The sequence below is a fragment of the Pinus tabuliformis genome, chromosome 5_2 (assembly GCF_031772625.1).
Source record: "Pinus tabuliformis cultivar Carrire ecotype Pingquan chromosome 5_2, CPIR1, whole genome shotgun sequence".
In the NCBI taxonomy this organism is placed as follows: Eukaryota; Viridiplantae; Streptophyta; class Pinopsida; order Pinales; family Pinaceae; genus Pinus; species Pinus tabuliformis.
In genome coordinates this window covers 913,931,525-913,954,101 of record NC_142306.1, presented here as the reverse complement: position 1 = coordinate 913,954,101, position 22,577 = coordinate 913,931,525, and positions in this window count along the sequence as shown.

Genomic DNA, 22,577 nt, shown 5'->3' with positions numbered 1-22,577 from the left:
CTATCTTCACGGGGTCCACCAACAATCCATGTTTACACACAATATGTCCTAGCAAGATGCCACAAGGCACACAAAATATACAATTCTTAAAGTTTAATGAAATTTGATGTTGTTTGCACATATCCAACATAAGCCTCAAGCTTGCAATATGCTTCTTTACTAACCCAAAAACTGTCCAATCATCAAAATAAAATTCCAAAAAATTATGTATATACTCCTTGAATGTTGCAACAATCACTCTTGAGAATATGGCAGGTGCGTTCTTCAATCCAAATGACATCAAAGTGTACTAAAATGAAACCCATTATGTTGATAGCCTGAAAACCCATCTTTAAAAGAGTAGGATTCATGACCTCCTACATTTTCCAGTTCTTCATTGATAAATGGTGTAAGAAAGGGGTCATGCACACATGCATTATTTAATTTCCTCAAGTTGACACAAATCCTTATTTCTCCCTTACTCTTCTTTTCATGAACTATCATGGGGCTTATCCATTCAGATGCCTCTATAGGCTCAATAATCCCTGCTATGAGAATCTAATCTAACTCTTCATTCACCTCTTCCTTTTATTTCGGATTGAGCCTATAGGTTCTTTGCTTTACAGGCTTCACATCAAGTTTCAGAGGGATTCTCATAACTCCTTAGTCCCCCAATATGCCCTTCATTTCTGAAATCTTTGAAACAACTCCTCCTATTCATGTAATAGTTATGTGATTTTACTAACTATATCTTCGTCCCAATAATCTCCAGTCGTCGTGAAATTCATGTATTCTTCTATCCCAATGTTTACTTTCTTTGTTTTTACCATCTTTGTTATATCTAAAATTTCTGGTTCCAGTCCAATGAATTTGCGATGTCCCTCCGACTCTGGTATATCAATGTTGTGCAAATCTTCATCTTCTTCAGTAGTGATGTTATAACATTCTATAGCTTTTTTCAACTATGTGGCCCAATCATGCTGCCAAATCATCAAGGTTTGATTTGTGGATATTTTCTCTTTAATTACCTGAAGGGTTGAACTAACGCCTGGCCAATCATCCTCAAAATTGAACATTAGTATGAATCCTTCTACTAGGAATTTCCAGCTCGTAGTGCCATGTCGCAGTTCAGTATCTAGATACCGGTTCGTCGGAATCGTCTCAAGCGTGTGGATGAACCCATGCACCCATGCTTGTTCTGGAGTTTCCTTCCATACTGAAGTATAGCGATTAATATGCTCACGAGGATCATCCAATCCATCATACTTTACTTCCATCTTTGTATCAATCATGCCAAACGTGATCCATATTATCTCTGACACTGATACCATTATGCTATATTCTTCTTATGAGTACCCCACCATCTAGTAGGTGTTTCTCTCAGCGCGACATCCAGATATTACAATCTTTGTTCCTTTGGTATCCTTCTTTCGTATTCATCAAGAAACAAACTTACATCTCCAAGTCCATCATAATAAGGCAATTCACGTACTCTAAAGTTACGCAACAAAATGATTTTGTAGTAGAGATTTCGTATAACATGTTCTACCAAGTCTCCAATTCTTCTTCAGAATATGAAGTGTGTGAAATTTCATGCTCCTAGAACAATATTCCATTTGTAGTAGGGTTGATCCAATATTATTCCTTGGTAGTGATATGATAAATATTATCTACATCTATAGCATAGTACTCATCTCGTACAGACTCAGTGTACTGCATTTCTTCTGAAGGGTCTAGAAGGACAATGACCCTCATATCATCCTTTTGAAATACCATTTGTATTTTCTTCAGATTGAGTATTACTAGATTTTCAAAGGCCCAATACAGTCCAAGTAATGTTGGATAGGGATTGCTATCATCTACAATCTCAATTACTTCAAAATCTGTAATAGTTATGACTCCTTCAATATCTAAAATGATGCTAGGCAATATTCTCAGAGGGATGATTTTATGTTGATTAGCCATCCTCAACTGAATTAGTGACCATTGCAGCTTTAGACTCCCCATCGATTCCCATGTCTGTCATATTGTCCAATTTGCGTAGTTAACCTCATTTCTTCCCCCATTCTCTTCTTCTACCGATGTAAGTTGTTTATTGTGCACAAATCACTTCACGATACCTCCTTATTAGCACATGAGTCTATCAACTCCTGAAGCCCTTCAACAACCCTTTGATTTCCTAACAACTTCAAGTAGGTTTGCAAAAATGAATTCAAATTACCTAGGTCTACATCTTGTGTCGGAACAGTCACCTGAGTCCAGTCCTTTTGTGGTATCAATTTTGATTGATAGAAGAAGTAGAGGCCCCAACGTCCATGAAACTCTACTTCGCTCCCATGAATGTTTATTTCTCTGCCTCAATATTAAACCTAGGGGCCTTTTCATTGGTCTTTCTTCTGCAGGTCTCTTCTACTTTATTTTTACGTTCATCATCTCCTACCACAACTCCACTTCTTGTCACAATGTTAACGCATGGTTCTTCTTCTCTAGGTTCAAAGGTCATCATTTGGGTATTCGTTGCAGGCTGGTGGTTCCTTTCTCCTTACATCTTCGAAAGGAGAACATGGAATTCTTCTATTATGTTATCAAAAGACCTACAATAGCTACAGGTTGTTTTAGGGTTCTGACAATCCCTCACAAATTGTCCTTCCTGGCCATAGTTGTAACATATAATCTGACTGTGCCCTCAGCTAGCTCCTCCTCCTCGTCCTCTCCCTCATCCAAGGAAACCTCCTCGACTAGGGTGTTGGCCTGACCCATCATGGGTATGTACTTCATCTTGTAATGTATAAGCATCAGAAGTGTGTTCCATCATTAAATCATAACTCCGGAAATTTTTCTCGTCATGGCCCACCAATCTACACAAAGAACAAAATAGTTGCTTTGGATTCTACGCATATTTCTGCAATAAGTAGCAGTCCTCTGAGAGATGTTGACCTCTTGTTCTACAAATTTCACACCATAAACTTGACCCTAGATTTACCAGATTAGGCACTCCACTTGCCAAATAATCTCTGAAAATGGGGCATTGATCCTTATAATTACCTTCTACTTTACATTTCGTACACTAGACTTCCGATATAGTTTCTTTACCCTTATTGAGGTCTAACAGTTCCAAGGTCAAGTTCACTAATTGACTCTGAATTTGTTGCACTCCTATATGAGTGTCTCTTATTGGCAAAGATTCTAGTTTCATCATGATCTCCAATGCTTTAGCTTAAGTCTCAATATTCTGTTGCATTAAGGGAAACCTGATATGTGGCAATAGTGTGGCTATAAACCATTCCTTGTGCTTCTTTGGACATATTTCGAAGCTCACATGTCCCATTAATACTTCGAATTGCTGATCTAGCTCCCATACAGATTCACTAACTGCTTGTTTGATCTCCTTCAACTCTGTTATACATTTTGATTCTGACTTCAGCTTTCTAAATTCTAGCATCAGTGCTTTCCTAATCTCATCCAACATAATAGTTGGATTAGTCACATAATACTTCATATACTAGGTTAGCACTCTTTCCCGCAATGTCGTAATGAGCTACGCCTTCTTAACATATTCATCATTGACCTGTCTTGCCTTCCATATTGCATCAGCGATGAACCAAAATTGCTTAAGATCCTCCGATACGAGGCCTTTAAAGGTAGGCATCCAAATATCATCGACCATTCTTCTTCTCATAGGGTTAGGTGGAGGGGGTGGCAGTGTAGGTGAATTATGTCGAGGGGAATGGGGTGTGAGTGGGGTAGATTGATGTGGAATCCTAAAGGCAGTTTCATTCCTTCAAATTGGGGAGGGGAATATGGCAGGGTGGTGGGGTTACTTCTTTCTTCTTCACTTTTAGATCCTCCTAGTAATGGATTATAGTTAGTCTTAATAAAAAAAATTGGTTCATGATCTACTCTATAACAGTTCCCTCTTCGTGTAGATTCTCATTCAGACTAGTTTTTTCTTCACCTGAACATCAATCTAACTGCATGAATAGTATACCCTTTTCATACAAAAGCATCTTAATCCAGAGACTAAGAGAATATGAAAACTTACCTTGTAGACCTTTGAAAAATATTCTTTCAACTTCAGTATATGATATGACTGCGTCTATCATAAATTTAGTGATAAATCCTCACAAACTACTATCGATCCAGAAGCCCAAAACTATGGAAATTTTGTCGTTGGTATTCTTGAATATTTGTATCAAATCAGGATTCCATTCCTTGGGTTTGTCATTCTTGAAACAAGTTCTATGTTTGGTCGACTTTGAGACCCACTCATATAACTCAACGTGGAACGAACAAAATAAAAATTTGTACTTATCTTCAAAAATATACCTCTGCAACCAATCTTCAGTCGACCGTCTAGGGTTCCTATTTTCTTTTTCTACAAATTCTTTTCTTTTTCTACAAATTCTATTTCTTTTTTATCAACCCACTTCTCAATCTCTTTCTATGACGAATGCCAAAAAATATCCCTCATATAGATCCTGGGCCCGACAATAGAACCATTTGTTGGCTTATGGGGCTTGACCCAGGCTTAGAATGCACTTCGTAACCATCAAAACCCTCAACCACTATCCCTTTCGACAACAACCTGCAAGTGGGTCGCAGTCTCACCTGAAGTAGTTATGGGAGATTGCATAACCAGGTTTCTACATTCCGAGGGATACTGAGCTAAGGTTTCCATGTATTTTCTTCTATGTTAACCTTATCTAAAACTTCACAATTATAAAAGACTTCACGCAAATACTCTGTTTAATAGATTTTACTTAGCGCAAAAATATAATAGAAAAGTAGCATAATACAGATTAATTCACACAAATGGAGTACATAAATGCATAACAGTAACTATAAGCACAAATATAACTCAAAATACACAGTGTTTCTTCAAACATATTATTCTTTATTGATACAGATTTTCAATGATTACAGTATTTGTCGACATGCTCACCCAGCTGCAGGTGGTCCACGCACTCAACTGCAGACTCTTCAGGCCTCTATGCACTTAGTTGCAGAGCCTTTCCAAAACTTACATATTACAGACTTTATGCCAATTGGTCATCTCGTCCTATCATTGATTATTCTTTGCTAAGGTATTACACATCCATAAATACATTTCATTCTTACAAAAACCATGGTCCACATACCATAGATCCACAAAACATTGACAACTACCTGATACCCATTACAAAATAAGGGGCTTTGACCCGCCCCAAAGCCCCAATATTTTCGTGCAACTAACTAACTTCGTGTGCTCCTCGCTATCCGCTCCTTCTTTTGTTAAGCCTTTTATAAAAAATTTGGACCAAGTTGGGCCATGCCCAACAATACTTGGTGCAAGAAAGTATGGAAAATGCCTAGTTGGGTGGCTGAAACTAACTACAAGAATTAACAACGGAAAAAGGAATTGGAATAGGCAACAATATGTTGGTAAAGCATTTAGGACGAGGGTCGTTGTGGGACATTGGTACCCAATATTGTCTAATGATTTCCATGAGCATGCTATGACTGATATGATGGTTTGGAGGTAGGGATAAGCCTTGGTTTTGAGGCAGGAATATGCCTTGGTTTTTGGACCTTCCGATACGAGGAAACCTTGCCAAGGGATGGATAGCCCAAGAAAGGGGATTTCAGGGAACTTGGAAGGTGAGTGACTGCATGGAAGGGGGTGACAAGATTGCCTGAGGGACTATGTAGTAGAGAAGGGAAGGTCAGAGGATGGATTTGTTTTGGTCATTATCATTTTCAGATGGAATCAGATGCACTTTGGGAGTGTGCCCTAGAATAATGAGTCAGTAACTGTTCACTAAAGGAACAGGTAACACAAGGATTATAGCATTGGACATTGAATGCAAGTTTGAGTTTGGAAGTGGGTTCTGGAATTCTTGGGAAGGAGGCGAATCCTGGTATTACTTTGAGGGTTTGGATTCCCTTGTTGTTGATACAATCATTGTTTCCTTTTATTTTTTGGTTGAAAAAATGTGCATATGTATATATGTGTATATTATTGTAAATATTATATCAAGTTGGATTAAAAATCTCCATAGACAGTATAGTTATTTGTTGGTTGAAGCAAATGTGCATAAGTATATTTGGTTTTTATTTTAAATACCATAATGAGTTGTGTTATAAAGATCCACTAAATGATATGATTGTCATGTTTTCAGTGGTGGTAATTGTAAATACTGCAACAAGTTGGGGTATAAAGTTCCATGGGCAGTATGTTTTTCTTTTCAGCAATTTTGCTGGTTGTAGGTGTCATAGAACACCAAGGATGATGTTGTCCTAAGGGGGAGGGGTTTGTAACAACCCCAGGTTAAAATTTCATGTAATGACGTTAATAAAGGCAAAATAAGACCAAGGTCATGGGACATGTATTCCAAGATTATTGTTGGGAAAAACATCCTAGTGGGCATCACTTGTTGTGTTTAAGGCTAAGGGGAAACTGGAAAAGGCAATGACAAAGGCTTTGAAAAAGCAAAAATATATTTTTGGCACTTTATTTATGAAAATAAAAGAAATTAGGAGAAAAGGGAGGTGAAAGGTCAAAGGTTGCATGCGAGGAGGAAATTGAAGGAAAATTAAGGGAAATGAAGAAATTAGAGGCATCAATAATAAAATGGCTTCTAAATTCAAAGCCTTTGGTCAGTTCAATTTCAAGATTAGTCTCAGTGAGGAGAAGAGCACCAAGAGGAGAAGGAAAGAAGACAAGCAAAGGGAGGACAAGGAAGGCAAAGGAAAGGACATATCAAGAAACTTCAACAGGAATACTTGCAGGTAACAGGTTACATGTATGATTTCCTAGTTGTTTTCAGCATGCATCATACATGCATGTTTATACTTGGTTTTTTTGTTATTGGTGGAATGCATTTTGACGCATTTTGACACTGATTTTAGCCTTCCCTTTCCATTTCCAGATAGTCGTGGTGTGATGGGATTCTTTCTCAGTTGAGCTTTGGATTACCAAAAGGTTTTGGATCTCAGTGAGGTGGTATCGGGAAAATACCAAGGGTTGGGATCGACGTGGTTTTCTCTGGGATGCCCTCAATAGGTGGGTGGAGACATGAAAATTCCTCAAAGGATGGTAAAGGAATTATGAGGCATCCAATCTCAGTTTGATTTTGTGATCTTAGGAATGGTTTAGGTGAGATCACAGTATGGTGAGGGTGGAGGTGGTTTAACCTTTGGATTCCCTTGGTTTTTTATGGATTGGTTTATCCCATGAGATCCCACATTCATGCTTGGAATATGGCACAGAGGTGATTGAATGAAAGAAATATATAGTTCAACCCAATCTATCGTCGAGTGGTACGTGGAAGTCCTAGATCTAGTCGACTTTTACATATGGTTAACAAGAGTCAAGTTTGTCTTGCTTTGATGAGTAAATTTACTTGTTGTTTTGTGGCTTTAATAATTGTTCTATCATTGGTATTTATTGTTGGCATTATGGCACAGGTTTGGAGCTATGGCACAGGTGTTGTCCTTGATGGAAACTCTCTTTGGTAACAGATCTTAGTTCAGGCTTTCAGAATGAAGGAAAAGACATATACGCAGGTTCAACTAGACGAAGACGCGTATACACACGGGTTAGACGTTTCAAAGGCGCGTATGCGTACACACACACTTTCATGCAAGGAAAAGCGTGTATATGTTGGAGAACTTACCTTTGGTCCGTGCTATTTAGTCCTTGGTATTTGAACCTATGGTTTTGGACCATGGTACCTCGTCAGAAGTGTTGATCCCAAGTATTGGGTCCGTGGTATTGGTTTATTATGGTTTTGGACCGTGGTATTGTGGAAGGCCTAAAACTATAAAAGAGGAAGGAGATCATGTGGCAAAATATGATCTAAATTATTATTGAATATCTAATAAAGTGTTAGATCTGGAATACTGGTAATTGGGTTATGGTGCAGATCTGGATCTGAATGAAGGAGGAACCTTAGCGCAAAGAGAAGGATAAGTTCTATTGATGGGTCATAATCTTTCATCTTGAATGATAGTATCTTTGTATGATTTTGATCTGCTATATGTGGCGCTTGCTTGATCTATAAGTCTAATAATCTGGGTTAATTAGTGTTTGAATATCTGAAATAGTGAATTATCCTTTATAGATCTATACGCAGGTTCAGTAAAGCGAAGACGCATATACACGCTGGTTCAATGAAGCTAAGTAGCGTATACGCAGGTTGTTCCATACGCAGAAGCGTATGCACACAGGTTTCAGGCTATTAAAGTAGCGTATTTTGAGTTGTGACCTTGCTGCTTCTGTTAATTGCTGTAGTGTTCTAGGTTTAGATTTGGTGTGTGGTTACTGTTACTGTGATCTGGGTACAGTCGTAAGAGAAGTGTTTATTCATTTTTGATTGGTGAAAAAGTGATTGGTTGATGCAGAAATTCTTGATGTTTGATTGATGTTATTTGTGGATCCAGTCTGAAAATTTATGAAACGTGGTCCCTGAAAAAAAGAGAAGGTTGTAGCCTTCTGTAGGCCAGCACCTACGTACTAGTATCTTGGCTAGTGTAAGAGCTAAGGGGGTTGTAGCTCCCTTCCAGGAGAAGCTGGAAAACGAGAGAGGGTTGTAGCTCTCTGCAGGTTGTAGCCTGTGTACTGGTAAAGGACTGCACCAGTACAATTGTAAAACGAAGTTTCTAATTAAAGAGAAGATAGAGACGAATTGCAGCAGGTGGTTTTCACCCACATTGGGTTTCCACCTTATATCTTGTGTTCTTGTGTGTGATTGTCTTTCTGCTCTGTTTTATTGTTTCTGGTTACTAGTTATTTGCTTTTGAAACATAGATTAACTATCAACATCAGAAAGATAAAGTAAAAAGTTTGCATTATATACGCGGGTTTCATTCTACATAATTGCGTATATACGCGGGTTTAATTAACTGAAGTAGCGTACATCATTTGATTTTGAAAAAGGAATATTTGACTTGATAATACTGATTCACCCCCCCCTCAGTATTATTTCCAACAATTGGTATCAGAGCAGGTTCTTTAGAAGAAGCTTGATCGCTTGAAGAAAGATCTTTCATCATGAGAAACTACGAGAGGGAAGCATCAATCAGGCCACCGATTTTTGATGGGGCAAACTTCTTTTATTGGAAGGTAAGATTTACTGCCTATCTTCAATCTCTTTTTACAGAAGTCTGGGATATCATAGATACAGGGTATACTTTTCCATCAGAAACTCCTACAGATCCGGCTGAGAAGAAGAAATATGAAACAAATGCAAAGGCGATCAATACTCTATTAGGATGCCTATCTCAATCAGAATTTGTCAAGGTAATGCAGTTTAAATCCGCAAAAGAGATATGGGACAAGATTGTTCTGAGCTATGAAGGAGATGATCAGGTAAAACGAGCAAAACTTCAAACCCTCAGGATTCAGTATGAAAATCTCAGGATGTATAATGATGAAAGTGTGGCTAACTATTTTCTTCGTATAGATGAGATTGTTAATTGTATGAAAAATTTGGGTGAAGAAATAAAAGAGGCTGTTGTGGTTGAAAAATTTCTAAGATCTTTGTCCCCTAGGTTTGAATCTAAAGTTTCTGCAATAGAAGAAAAAGAGAATCTACAAAACCTTAAAATGTCACAGCTACACGGAATTGTAATTGCTTATGAAATGAGGAAGGTCCATCAGACAGGAGAGAAGCTACCTTCAAGGCTTCAGGCAAAGGAGAGTACTATGAGTCAGGACACGTGTCAGAAGAAGAAGAATCAAATTTTGTAAGAAATCTTCAACGGGGTACTGGACGGTTCCGAGGTAAGTTACCTTTCAAATGCTTTTCTTGTGGAAGAGTCGGTCACTGTGCTGCCAAATGTCCTCATAAGGATAAGGTTGACAAAGGAAAGGAACCTGTTAGATGGAACAAGAAACAAAATGCAACTAAGAAAAGTTACTACACTCATGAAGACAGTGATGGCCTATCAAATAGTGGCGAAGATGAACGAGGTAATGATTATAAACTTTTAATGGATTTTGAAGATGATGATTACATGGATGCTATAGATGTAGATGGTTTTTATGAAGAATTTTCTAGACTCAAAACATGTTTAGAAGAAAAGAATATGATCATTGATACTCTGCAATTCCAACTGGATGAAAAAGAAAAATTTCTTGAGAAGTTAGAATGTGAAATTGTTGGCCTTAGAAAAGAAATTGAGAAAACAAAGGCTCTTAATCTTAAATTAGTTAAAGGATCTGAAACTCTGGATGAGATTATCAATGTACAACGTTCTCCACTAATCAAGACAGGTCTGGGGTATAATGGAGAAGCATCTCAACCATCCACCTCAAAGAGTTATCTAGATGCAGTAAGGAGGAATGAGCAAAAGCCTAATTGAGATCACCAGATAAAACAGGGACGAATTACATCAAGAATAGAAAAATACCACCAGATAAATCAGGGGCAATCCATCTTAAGGGTGAACAAAAGCTACAACCAGCCACAGGTAAAAACTTCTCAATTTGCTTCAAGAATGGATGACAATAGAAACTACAATCATTTGGCTGGTAGATTTGATAATCGCAGAAGTTTCTTCAATGGCCAATGTTTCTCTTGCCATAACTTTGGTCACAAAGCAGCTCAATGTGTTGCCTATAAGACAATCATGACTAGAGAAGCTCAAAAACAAAGAAGTATGACCGGAATCACAAAAAGGACTTATAACAACTTTTCCACCCTTGAAAATGAAATTGAATGTTCTATTTGTAATAACTTAGGTCATGAAGATTCTGAATGCAGGAGCAGGTTTTGGAAGACAACTCAGAAGGAACAAACCTTAAGCGCCAGAACATGGAGAATGAAGGAACCGCAACTAGAAAGATGTGGGATAGCCTTTTATGCAAAAGGACAGGAAAGTCTATGGTACATTGACAGTGGATGTTCGAAGCATATGACAGGTGATAAAAAAAAAACTTGAATCATATAGTGTTTTAGAAAAGGGAAAGAAAGTTTCTTTTGGAAATGATACTCCTGCAGCCATAAAAGGAAACGGCACTGCTCAGTTGAAAGAAAATGTCAAAGCTGGAAATGTTTTGTATGTTGATGGCTTGAAGCATAATCTACTGAGTGTCAGTCAAATGTGCGATCAAGGAACCGAGGTAATATTTCGATCAAATGGATGTAGTTTTCGTGATCTTGATACAGGGAAAATAGTGATCAAAGGCAGAAGAACTCCAAATAATCTATACATATTTGAAGAGGGACAACAACAATGCTATTTGAGCAAGGATGATGAACACTGCTTATGGCACTGGAGGTTGGGGCATCTATGCTTTTCACAAATAAGGAAAGCATGCAAATACCAGGCAGTTCGTGGTCTTCTAGATATCAAAATTCCAGACAACACCATATGCAAATCATGTCAGTTTGGTAAGCAAACCAGAACTAACTTCCCTGAGAAGGAAGGATCAGCCAGCAGGCCTCTTGAACTAGTCCATACAGATGTATGTGGTCCGTTTAGGACAAGGTCACCTCGAGGAGAAGAATACTTTATATTATTCATTAATGACTTCTCCAGGATGGTTTGGTTAGGACTTGTGAAGCACAAAGACGAAGCATTCGAAAAATTCAAATCTTTCAAAGCTTTGGCCGAAAACGAATCATATCACAAAATTAAGTGCCTCAGGTCCGACAGAGGTGGAGAGTTTACCTCAAATGAATTTTTTCATTTCTGTGAATAACATGGAATAAGAAGGGAATTCTCTACAACTAGGACTCCTCAACAAAATGGAGTGGTGGAAAGGATGACCACAACGGTCCAACAAATGGCTCGTGCTATGCTCGATGAGTCTGGAACTCCCGCAACCTTCTGGGGTGAAGCTGCATTTGCTGCGGTTGTTATTCTCAACAAAACAAATGTCCGAGTGAACAACACTCAAACTCCTCATGAGCTCTGGTATGGTGAGACTCCTTCGGTAAAGCATTTCAAAATTTTTGGAAGCAAATGCTATATTAAGAATAATGATGAAAAGCTTGGAAAACTTGAACCTAGAGCAGATGAACGCATTCTCCTTGGTTATTCTCCCCACAGCAAACCATATAAGTGTTACAATAAAAGACTTGGAAGAATTGTTGACAGCATTGATGTAGTGGTTGATGAAAAAGGATACATTCCTAGGCAAGTAAATTATGAAAATATCGAAGAGGATGAAGACTACTCTCCAAATCAGACTGATGATGAAGAAGAACCTCAAGAGGCACCAGAGGAACAGATAAGGATAGAAGAGAAGACTCAATCCAGGTACGTTCAGAAGAATCATCTAGAATCTCAGATTTTGGGACAGAAAGAGGCAGGTGTACAAACAAGAAGAACAATTGCAGAAGCCTCAAGCTATTTGGCTTTTCTCTCCTCCACTGAGCCACAAAATGCAAAAGAGGCATGCAAAGATGAATGCTAGGTCAAGGCAATGGATGAATAACTTGAGCAGATCGAAAAGAACAACACTTGGGAGTTGGTTCCTAGACCAAAAGATAAGAATGTCATAGGGACAAAATGGATCTTTAAAAATAAGTTGAATGAAAATGGAGAAGTAATCAGAAACAAGGCCAGACTTGTGTGTAAAGGGTATGCTCAACAAGAAGGAATAGACTTTGAAGAAACTTTTGCTCCCATTGCTAGACTTGAGGCCATCCGAATGTTTCTTGCTCTCTCAAGCTTTCAAAAGTTCAAAGTATTTCAAATGGACGTGAAATCAGCCTTTCTGAATGGAGATTTAGAAGAATAAGTATACATTGAGCAACCAGATGGTTTCATTCTTGGGAATGATCCAAATATTGTATGTAGACTGAAAAAGGCTCTCTATGGTCTTAAATAGGCTCCAAGGGCTTGGTACTACCGTTTTGACAAATAACTTCATCAACAAGGTTTTTCAAAAGGATCAGTAGACAACAATCTTTATATAAAAATTGAAAATGACAAATTGCTAATACTTGTTGTGTATGTAGATGATATTATCTTTGGCAGCAGTGAAGAAGCTATGAGTCAAAGCTTTGCCTTGGTGATGCAGAAAGAATTCGAAATGTCCTTGCTTGGAGAACTGACATACTTTCTTGGATTGCAAATCCAACAAAATGAAGGAAGTATCTTCTTATCTCAAAACAAGTACCTCAAGCAGATTCTGAAGAAGTATGGCATGGAAGATTCGAAACCAGTATGTACCCCTATGGTTACAGGATGCAGTCTCAGTGCAAATGATGAATCAGCAGCAGTACATCAACCAACCTATAGATCTATGATTGGAAGTCTACTTTATTTGACTGGTACCTGACCAGACATCATGCATGCAGTGGGAATAGTTGGAATATTTCAGGCAAATCCAAAGGAAACTCATCTTCAGGCAGTGAAGGGAATTTTCAAGTATCTTTAAGGAACTCAAAACTATGGCTTATGGTATCCTAGAGATACAAATCTCACTCTTCATGCTTATATAGACGCAGATTGGGATGGAAGCGTGGATGAAAGGAAGAGAATAAGTGGTGGTGCATTCTTTATGGGTTCCAGATTAGTATCTTGGTTCAGCAAGAAACAGAGTTCGATTGCTTTATCTACAGCTGAAGCGGAATATGTGGCTGTCGCATCTTGTTGCACTCAACTTCTTTGGATGATGCAAACCTTGTAGGACTTTCAAATCACTTGTACGCCACCTATCTCCATCTTATGTGATAATACAAGTGCAATCAGCATTTCAAAGAACCCAGTCATGCATTCAAAGACCAAGCACATACCGATCAAGTATCACTTTCTCCGGGAACAAGTGTTGGAACAAAAGGTCAAATTGGAGTATGTTCCTTCTAAGGAACAAGTTGCTTATATTCTCACCAAACCACTGCCCAGGGAGACATTTGAATACCTCAGACAGAAGCTAGGAGTAGTTGATGCATCATCTTGCTGTTAAAACTTGTCTGTTTCAGAGAAAAATGGGTGCACGCGAGTTGCCTGAGGAGGATCCATGTACATACGCAGGTTTGTGTAGAGATAGTCGCGTATATGGAGGTTTGATGGATATTAGTAGGGACAGGCTATAGTTGAAGGTATTCTGATATGGGTCTGTCAGAGACCATCCGACACAGGTTTAGCGGGAGTAGATAATCTTCTAATAATGCATTGTTGGCATTATCTTAGAAGCTTTTGGTTCTAGTTCACAGCTGTTGTTGGTTTTAGGTGGAACAGAGGTAGAGGGATAACAGAAGGAAATCTTGGTTGCTGATCTGAATGGTGATTGACAGATGCTGCTGCTATCAGTTATTGGTGACTTTCATAAGTCTTGTTCTAGATATTTCGTCTCTATGTCATGTATCTCTTTTGTGGTATCTCTTTTATGGTGTCAAGGTCATGTAACGGCCTATTTTGGTTTCCCCACTATTGCTGGGATGAACATGTAATGAACTTGGTTGTCATATGTAAATTTATGATGTATCCCCACTTGGTTGGGTGATGGATGTATGTATTGAGTCTTTTGGTGATAGGAAGGTCTTTTATGATGTATAAGTCATGGTTCTTCTTCAAGAACATCTTTTGCAGATCTTGCCTATAGTCAGGGGGAGCATGGTCAGCACACCAGGGCAGAAATTTCAGCATGTACTCAAGGGGAGCACAACCCTTTGCCCTTGATGACAAAGGGGGAGAATGTCTTTGAGGATTTTGGGTTGGAATCAAGTCCAAAGGGGGATATTGTTAGCATTATGGCACAGGTTTGGAGCTGTGGCACAGGTGTTGTCCTTGATGGCAACTCTCTTTGGTAACACATCTCAGTTCAGGCTTTCAGAATGAAGGAAAAGACATATACGCAGGTTCATCTAGACGAAGACGCATATACATGCGGGTTAGACGTTTCAAAGGCACATATGCATACACACGCACTTTCATGCAAGGAAAAGCGCGTATATGTTGGAGAACTTACCTTTGGTCCGTGGTAGTTAGTCCTTGGTATTTGAACCTATGGTTTTGGACCATGGTACCTCATCAGAAGTGTTGATCCCAAGTATTGGGTCCGTGGTATTGGTTTATTATGGTTTTGGACCGTGGTATTGTGGAAGGCCTAAAACTATAAAAGAGGAAGGAGATCATGTGGCAAAATATGATCTGAATTATTATTGAATATCTGATAAAGTGCTAGATCTGGAATATTGGTAATTGGGTTATGGTGCAGATCTGGATTTGAATGAAGGAGGAACCTTAGCGCAAAGAGAAGGATAAGTTCTATTGATGGGTCATAATCTTTCAGCTTGAATGATAATATCTTTATATGATTTTGATCTACTATATGTGGCGCTTGCTTGATCTATAAGTCTGATAATCTGGGTTAATTAGTGTTTGAATATCTGAAAGAGCAAATTATCATTTATAGATCTGTACGCAGGTTCAGTAAAGTGAAGACGCGTATACACGATGGTTCAGTGAAGCTAAGTAGCGTATACGCAGGTTGTTCCATACGCAGAAGCGTATGCACGCAGGTTTCAGGCTATTAAAGTAGCATATATATTTTGAGTTGTGATCTTGCTACTTTTATTTATTGCTGCAGTGTTCTGGGTTCAGATTTGGTGTGTGGTTACTATTACTATGATATGGGTACAGTCGTCAGAGAAGTGTTTATTCAGTTTTGATTGGTGAAAAAGTGATTGGTTGATGCAGAAATTCTTGATGTTTGATTGATGTTATTTGTGGATCTAGTCTGAAAATTTATGAAACTTGGTCCCTGAAAGAAAGAGAAGGTTGTAGCCTTCTGTAGGCCAGCTCCTACGTACTAGTATCTTGGCTAGTGTAAGAGCTAAGGGGGTTGTAGCTCCCTTCCAGGAGAAGCTGGAAAACGAGAGAGGGTTGTAGATCTCTGCAGGTTGCAGCCTGCGTACTGGTAAAGGACGGCACCAGTACAATTGTAAAAAGAAGTTTCTAATTAAAGAGAAGATAGAGACGAATTGCAGCAGGTGGTTTTCACCCACATTGGGTTTCCACCTTATATCTTGTGTTCTTGTGTGCGATTGTCTTTTTGCTCTGTTTTACTGTTTCTGGTTACTGGTTATTTTCTTCTGAAACACAAATTAACTATCAACATCAGAAAGATAAAGTAAAAAGTTTACATTATATATGCGGGTTTCCTTCTGCATAGTTGCGTATATACGCGGGTTTAATTAACTGAAGTAGCATACATCATTTGATTTTGAAAAAGGAATATTTGACTTGATAATACTGATTCAGCCCCCCTCTCAGTATTATTTCCAACATTTATCTGGTTATATGCTTGTTATAAGCATGGTTATTTGACAGGTCTAAGTATGGCTCTTATCACATTTTCATTGATGACCTAACTGGTGTTATAACAGTTATTGTGAGAAAGAATTGGTCATTCTTGTTAAACCTCAAGTAAATTTTCATATCCTTATGTTCATATATGCATTCATAACCTATAGGTTGCATGTTTACCATGTATTTAACAGAATTCCGGTGCCGGTTTGGAAGAGCTGGGTCAATTCTTGGTTCAAGTTTTGGTTTATAAGCTTTTCCTATATGTCACTCATTATTTATGAATTTTTCACTGAGTTCTAGGCAGAGGCATGAGTCTTAGCCCTAAAAACGTGGCTCAAAATTCTGGGTCGTTGGCATAGAACTAACTGGAAAATTCCATATTCACTAGTAGGTAGGCCTATGGGAGTGACTAGAGGCTTATATTCACTTTCATTCCTTAGAAAGGGAGTGACTAAGGCTTTAGGTTAGTGAAAAAGAGAGTTATCTCAGGGGTTAGACACTTATAGGGGTTGGGTTGCTCCTGTAGGTCCTATAACACCTAAGGGAAGTTAGTAAAGTCTTAATTTATTGAATCCATTTCCTTAAGGTCATAAAGTAGGTTTATTCTTATCATAGTGAACCTCAACTCATGTTTACCCTGGGAAAACTGGTGAAAGTGGTAAAGGTGGGAGGAAGAGCTACAAATCTTTTATGAATGAAGATATATATTTACAATGAATACACAATATTTAATATTTAATGAATCAAATGTCAATCCAAGAAAGTACTATTAATTATTTCACTTGTGGAGATCCAAAGTATTTGTAAAATTAAATATGTAAGACTATTAGTAATGTTGTCATACAAGTTATGGGCCACTATAAAATTGGTAATAATTTTTGAGAAAATTCATCCCAGTTATCATCACATATGAATTAGGCCCTTTCAACTTATAACCTTATATGATTATAAAATTTCATAATTATATTAAATCTCTATATAAAAAAAATAGCATACCAATTTTATCTGTAAAAAAAGTCAATAAAAAACAAATCTTGAATCATTAATTATACATAAATCCCAAAACTAATACATAATCTTTAGTTTACAAAATAAATTGTTTAATAATAATTATTCTTAAAATCAACCAAAAAACTAATAAAAAATCATGTTATGAAAAGGAGAAAATGAACTTGCTCAAAGTATTCGTAAACTTGTTCTCAACAAAGTCTCTTTCCTTGTAATATTCTAAATTGCATTATTTCCATCGCTATTATGTTGAAACTGCTAAAAAATTATGTTATTCAATCATCATTATTCTAAATCACTAAAAAAGCATCGTATTCAATAATCATTATTGTTAATGACTAAGAAAGTACCTTAGTTTTCAAAAAAAAAAATCAAATAAAAACGTGTATATTTCTTTTTCAATATAATGGCATTAAGAAATTTTTTTTGAAAAGAATAATTAACCAAATTATCATATTTTAATTAGAAATTTAGAAAATAGTGTTACATTGATTAAGGAATGACATAGATAAATGCATGTATATTATTTTAAGATAGAGAAATTATTTAAATTGCATAATCAACTAACTGAACAAGTTTCTCAATCCCATATCAATATACAAAACTATTTAACTAAAAATATCTTTGAATTGAAATAAATCTAATCAATTCCTGAAAACATACTCATGTAACATATAATCACATCTAAAATAAAATTATATAATCTAACTATTTTATGTCATCCACATTAAGTGGAATACTGCAATCAAATCATTTTTGTCCATAAATATGTTCTAATAAGATTTTGAAATGGTTTGGTTAGTCACCTATCCAAGGTAGTTCAACCATTTTTTGAGCTCTTACGGATTTTGGCGACCAACTATTCTAGCGATTCCTCAACCTTTCGAAGAGTTGGTTGTTCACGTGGATCCCCTTTGGTACACATCACACCTATCTTCGCCATCATCACAACAACTCCATTCCCATAAATTCACTTACATCATGTGATTCGTGTTCCTAATCGTCTTCTTCCTTTCCAATCTCCTCCACCAAATTCCAGTCAATCATCTCCAACAATCTATCAAGGAAATGCATCGCCCGCCCAACTCTGCAATAATTGCCTTTCTTCAGAGAATGCTAGATTTGTCGGCTACTTTCCTGTAATCGTTTCCAACACCAAGATGTTGTAATTGTATACATCCCCTTTCATATTTTGTAACCAATATCTTGTAAACAAATTTTATGTATATAACCTTTATCAGTGACTCATATATATATATATATCTATATATCTATATATATATATATATATATATATATATATATATATATATATATATATATATAGATATATATATATATATATATATATATATATATATATATATATATATATATATATATCCCATATACAATATCAATAATTTATGTATAAAACCTTTATCAGTGACTCATGAATGTATATATTCGATATAAAATATGGCTCATCAATCAAGTGTATCAGTATTTACCTGGTGGGACAAGACTGGAGGTGTCCCATGAGGCTGTTGTTGTTGAATCATCATGTGCTTGCTGTGAGATTATGAGGGTGTGAAATACCGAAGTCTCCAACATGGGATGTCATCGTCTCAACCAATTAAACATTGGAAGGTTTCAGATTGCAATGAACAATGGAAAGAGAGAAGTTATGGTGAAGATATGTCATTCCATGGTCCACATCCTTAAGAATGATCAACCACCTTTTCATACCCAACCTACAATTATTTTCCCTGCAATGCAAATGATTATCCAGGCTTCCCTACGACATGAACTCCATAATAAAAAAATTGGCCTGCAAACTTGATCATACGCCCACCATTCTCACCAGATTCCGATGTCAGAATCTTCCCAACGTCTTTCATTATTTTATAATTCTCTTGTATGCAACTTTTGATGTGGTAGAGTTTAATACACCCTTATACATTGACCCCTGAGTTGAGCCCCTTGATTGGTGACCAGCTCCCTTGGGAATCCAAACTTATAAAAGATGTTTTCCCTTAGAAACTTTGCCACCTTCTACTTTACTCCATCCCACTTTGTTAAATAATCAGTGCATATAATGATGTATCTCCTTTGTCTAGATGGGGAATCAATTGGTATAATGAAATTCATGCCCCACTTCTCAAATGGCTCAAGGGTCACTTGAGGTTGTAGGAATATTTCATCCTTTGGTGTAGGCTTTCCCATCCTTTGGAACTCATCACATCTAGCAGTGTATCTCCTAGCATCTTGGTGTAGAGTAGGCCAATAGTAGCCATCTTGGAGAAATTTTGAAGGAAAAAATTCAGTTTTCATCTAAGGAGAATAACTCCGTCAATAAGAGGGAGTTTTGATTTTTTTTGTAACATCGAGAGTTGTTCCTAATTTTTTGAATGGTCTCCAAGTCAGCTTATATGAATTAGACAAATTTTTACATTAAAAGGACAAGTCAACCTAGGAAGAATTCAAGTGAGCAAACCTATGAAGAGGTGTCTCTTGGCTTGTCACACCCTCATTTGAAAAGTATAAATAAGAAGAAGTGATGTCTCATTTCAAAACCTAGGAAGTGTAATTAATCATCTCTCTCTTCATCATTCTTGGATAGTTGCACATTTGAACAAAAAGGAAGAGTTTGATTGGGCATTGATTGAGCTAATTTGACCTTTGTTTGACTGAATTTGAATAGCCATTAATTGAATTTGTTTGACTGCACACTATAGGCCATTGACCATAGTTGACTGTAGCGCCAAAGTTGATTTCAGGCCTATTTGACCAGATTGAGTTGACCAACATTGAATTTTGGTTATTATGACTAGTTTGACCTGAATTGACTTGTTGCTATTTTGACAGGTTTGACTACTATTTGGGCTTGAATATTGGCACATATTTCTAGACAATTTGTTGATTTGTAAACCTTACTAAATAATAATTTCTCGTAAATCAAAGTTGTTGGGTTTTCTTCCAAGGTTGGGTTTCCTTAGATAAATTGGTTGACTTTGTTGTGCATGGTTATATTATATTATCTTTGCTGTTTCCATTCCATTTACTGTTGATATTTTCTAAAGTGTAATTACTCAATGATAGTAGTGGCATAAAATATTGGTTGGAAATAATTAGGAAGCAATTATCTAGCAAAAACTCCTATTCTATTACATAATTTTTAGAATTTCAACATAAATTAGGCCCTTTGAGCTTATCAACTTATATGATTATAAAATTTCATAATTATATTACATATCTATATAACAAAAAAGAAAAAAACAGCATACCAATTCTATTAATAAAATAAATTAATAAAAAACAAATCCTAAACCATTAACTATACATAAATACCAAAACTAACACATAATATTTAATTTACTATAAGTTTTATTTTAACAACTAAAAAAATAATTAAAAAAATGTGATAATAATGTGCATATAAAATAAAATAAAATACAAAAAAAGAGAGGAGAAATTGTACTCTTTTAAATTATTTATAAAATTGTTATTAATAAAGACATATTTCCACTTGACATTAGAAAATTATTATTAACAAAGTCATCTTTCCACTTGACATTATAAAATTGTTATTAACGAAGACATCTTTCCATGTGATATTATAAAGTTGTTATTAACAAAGACATATTTCCACTTGATATTAAAAATTATATTAGATGGATTATTATTCTTAACCATTAAGAAAATATTTTATTCAATAATCATTATTCTTAATGACTAAAGTTTATAAAGAGATTTTCCAAAAGAAAATATGTATATTCCTTGTTTCTCATATTGAAATTGGATGACACAATCAAATAATTTATTTGAGTGAAATAATGAATAAATTGATTTTATTTCAATTAAAAATTAAAAAAGCACACTTACATTATATATGTGTGTGTAATTTTAAAATAGAGAAATTATTTTGATTAGGTAAATCTCTTATATTAATATAGAATGCTAATTAAATAGAGCATATCTATCAATTTAACCAATTCTAACCAACTCTTAAAAATTAAAAAAATACTTAAACTTATAATTATCCCTAATACCTAGAACGATTAAAAATTATATGCTCTAACAATTTCATATAATCCACATTACATGAAATAATATAAATTAATCATTTTATATAATATAAGATAATCATTTTCTTCCACAAACATGTCCTAATCAAATTCTGAAATGGTTTTGTCCATCACCTGTCTAAGGCGGTTCAACCGATTTTTTGAACTCTTATGGATTTTCTACCTCGACCACTCGAAGGGTCGGTCGTTCATGGGGATCTCCTTTTGATACACATCACACCTATCTCTGCTAAGAACACAACAATTCCATGTCCCATAAATTAACTTACATCATGCGAATCATGGTCTTCATCATCTTCTTCTCTTCTCATCTCCTGCACCAAATTCTCGTCAATCACCTCCAACAATATGTCGGGGAATGCATTGCCCACCCAACTCTGCAATGATTTCCCTTATTTTCTTGTATGCACCTCCTGATGTGGCCTATTGTATAACCTTGACATCAATGATTCTACCATTGTCTAATCCATTGTTATACACTAACCCATGGGTGCCATGTCCATGAGATAAAATCCTTTAGAATTCTTTAGAATTCCCAATTTGCCATTATTCACCAACAATGGGTGAAAATCCATATTGAAATAGAAAAAACATCAAACATATCACACTAAGTAGAAGGAGAGTGTGGTAGTTTTAAGGTGGTAAATAATGATGTAACAGTTCATCAAACACCCACCATTCAAATCCATGTGGATGCTTCATATGGATAACATGTGGTGGGGTAAAATACCCTATAGGGCAAGTTTAGATGGAAATATTTCATAATGCATTGAAAAATGATGAAAAATTAGAGAGGAATTTCCCTTTTCAAAATGAATAAGTCTAAACATTCTACTTTATAAACATTTTCTAGTAATCATCACCAAAATTTGATTAAGTATTGGTTGGTTAAATTGCAATTTAACTTCCTTAAATTGGATTTTTTAATGTAATAAAGTACTTAATACCCTAAAAACCCCTTATCACATACAACTTGTGCAATCTCAACAACTCATATATGAAAAAGCAACAATATTCTAATTTTTTAGCCAAATTTTGAGTAAAAGTGATTAGAAGAATGTACCTAGGAAAAACTGAAAAAGTAGAATGATTGGTACTACTTTACAAATGGAAATTTGGCATAAGTAGCATACCCTCAACATGGAAAATAGAGTGCCAAAGTGAATCCAAATGGTTACATTTATCAAAGATAAGAGGTTATTTTTTTGGATGTTCCTTGAATAATGAATAGAGGCTTCACATAATGTCAAAATTAGGAATGAATTGAAGCTCATT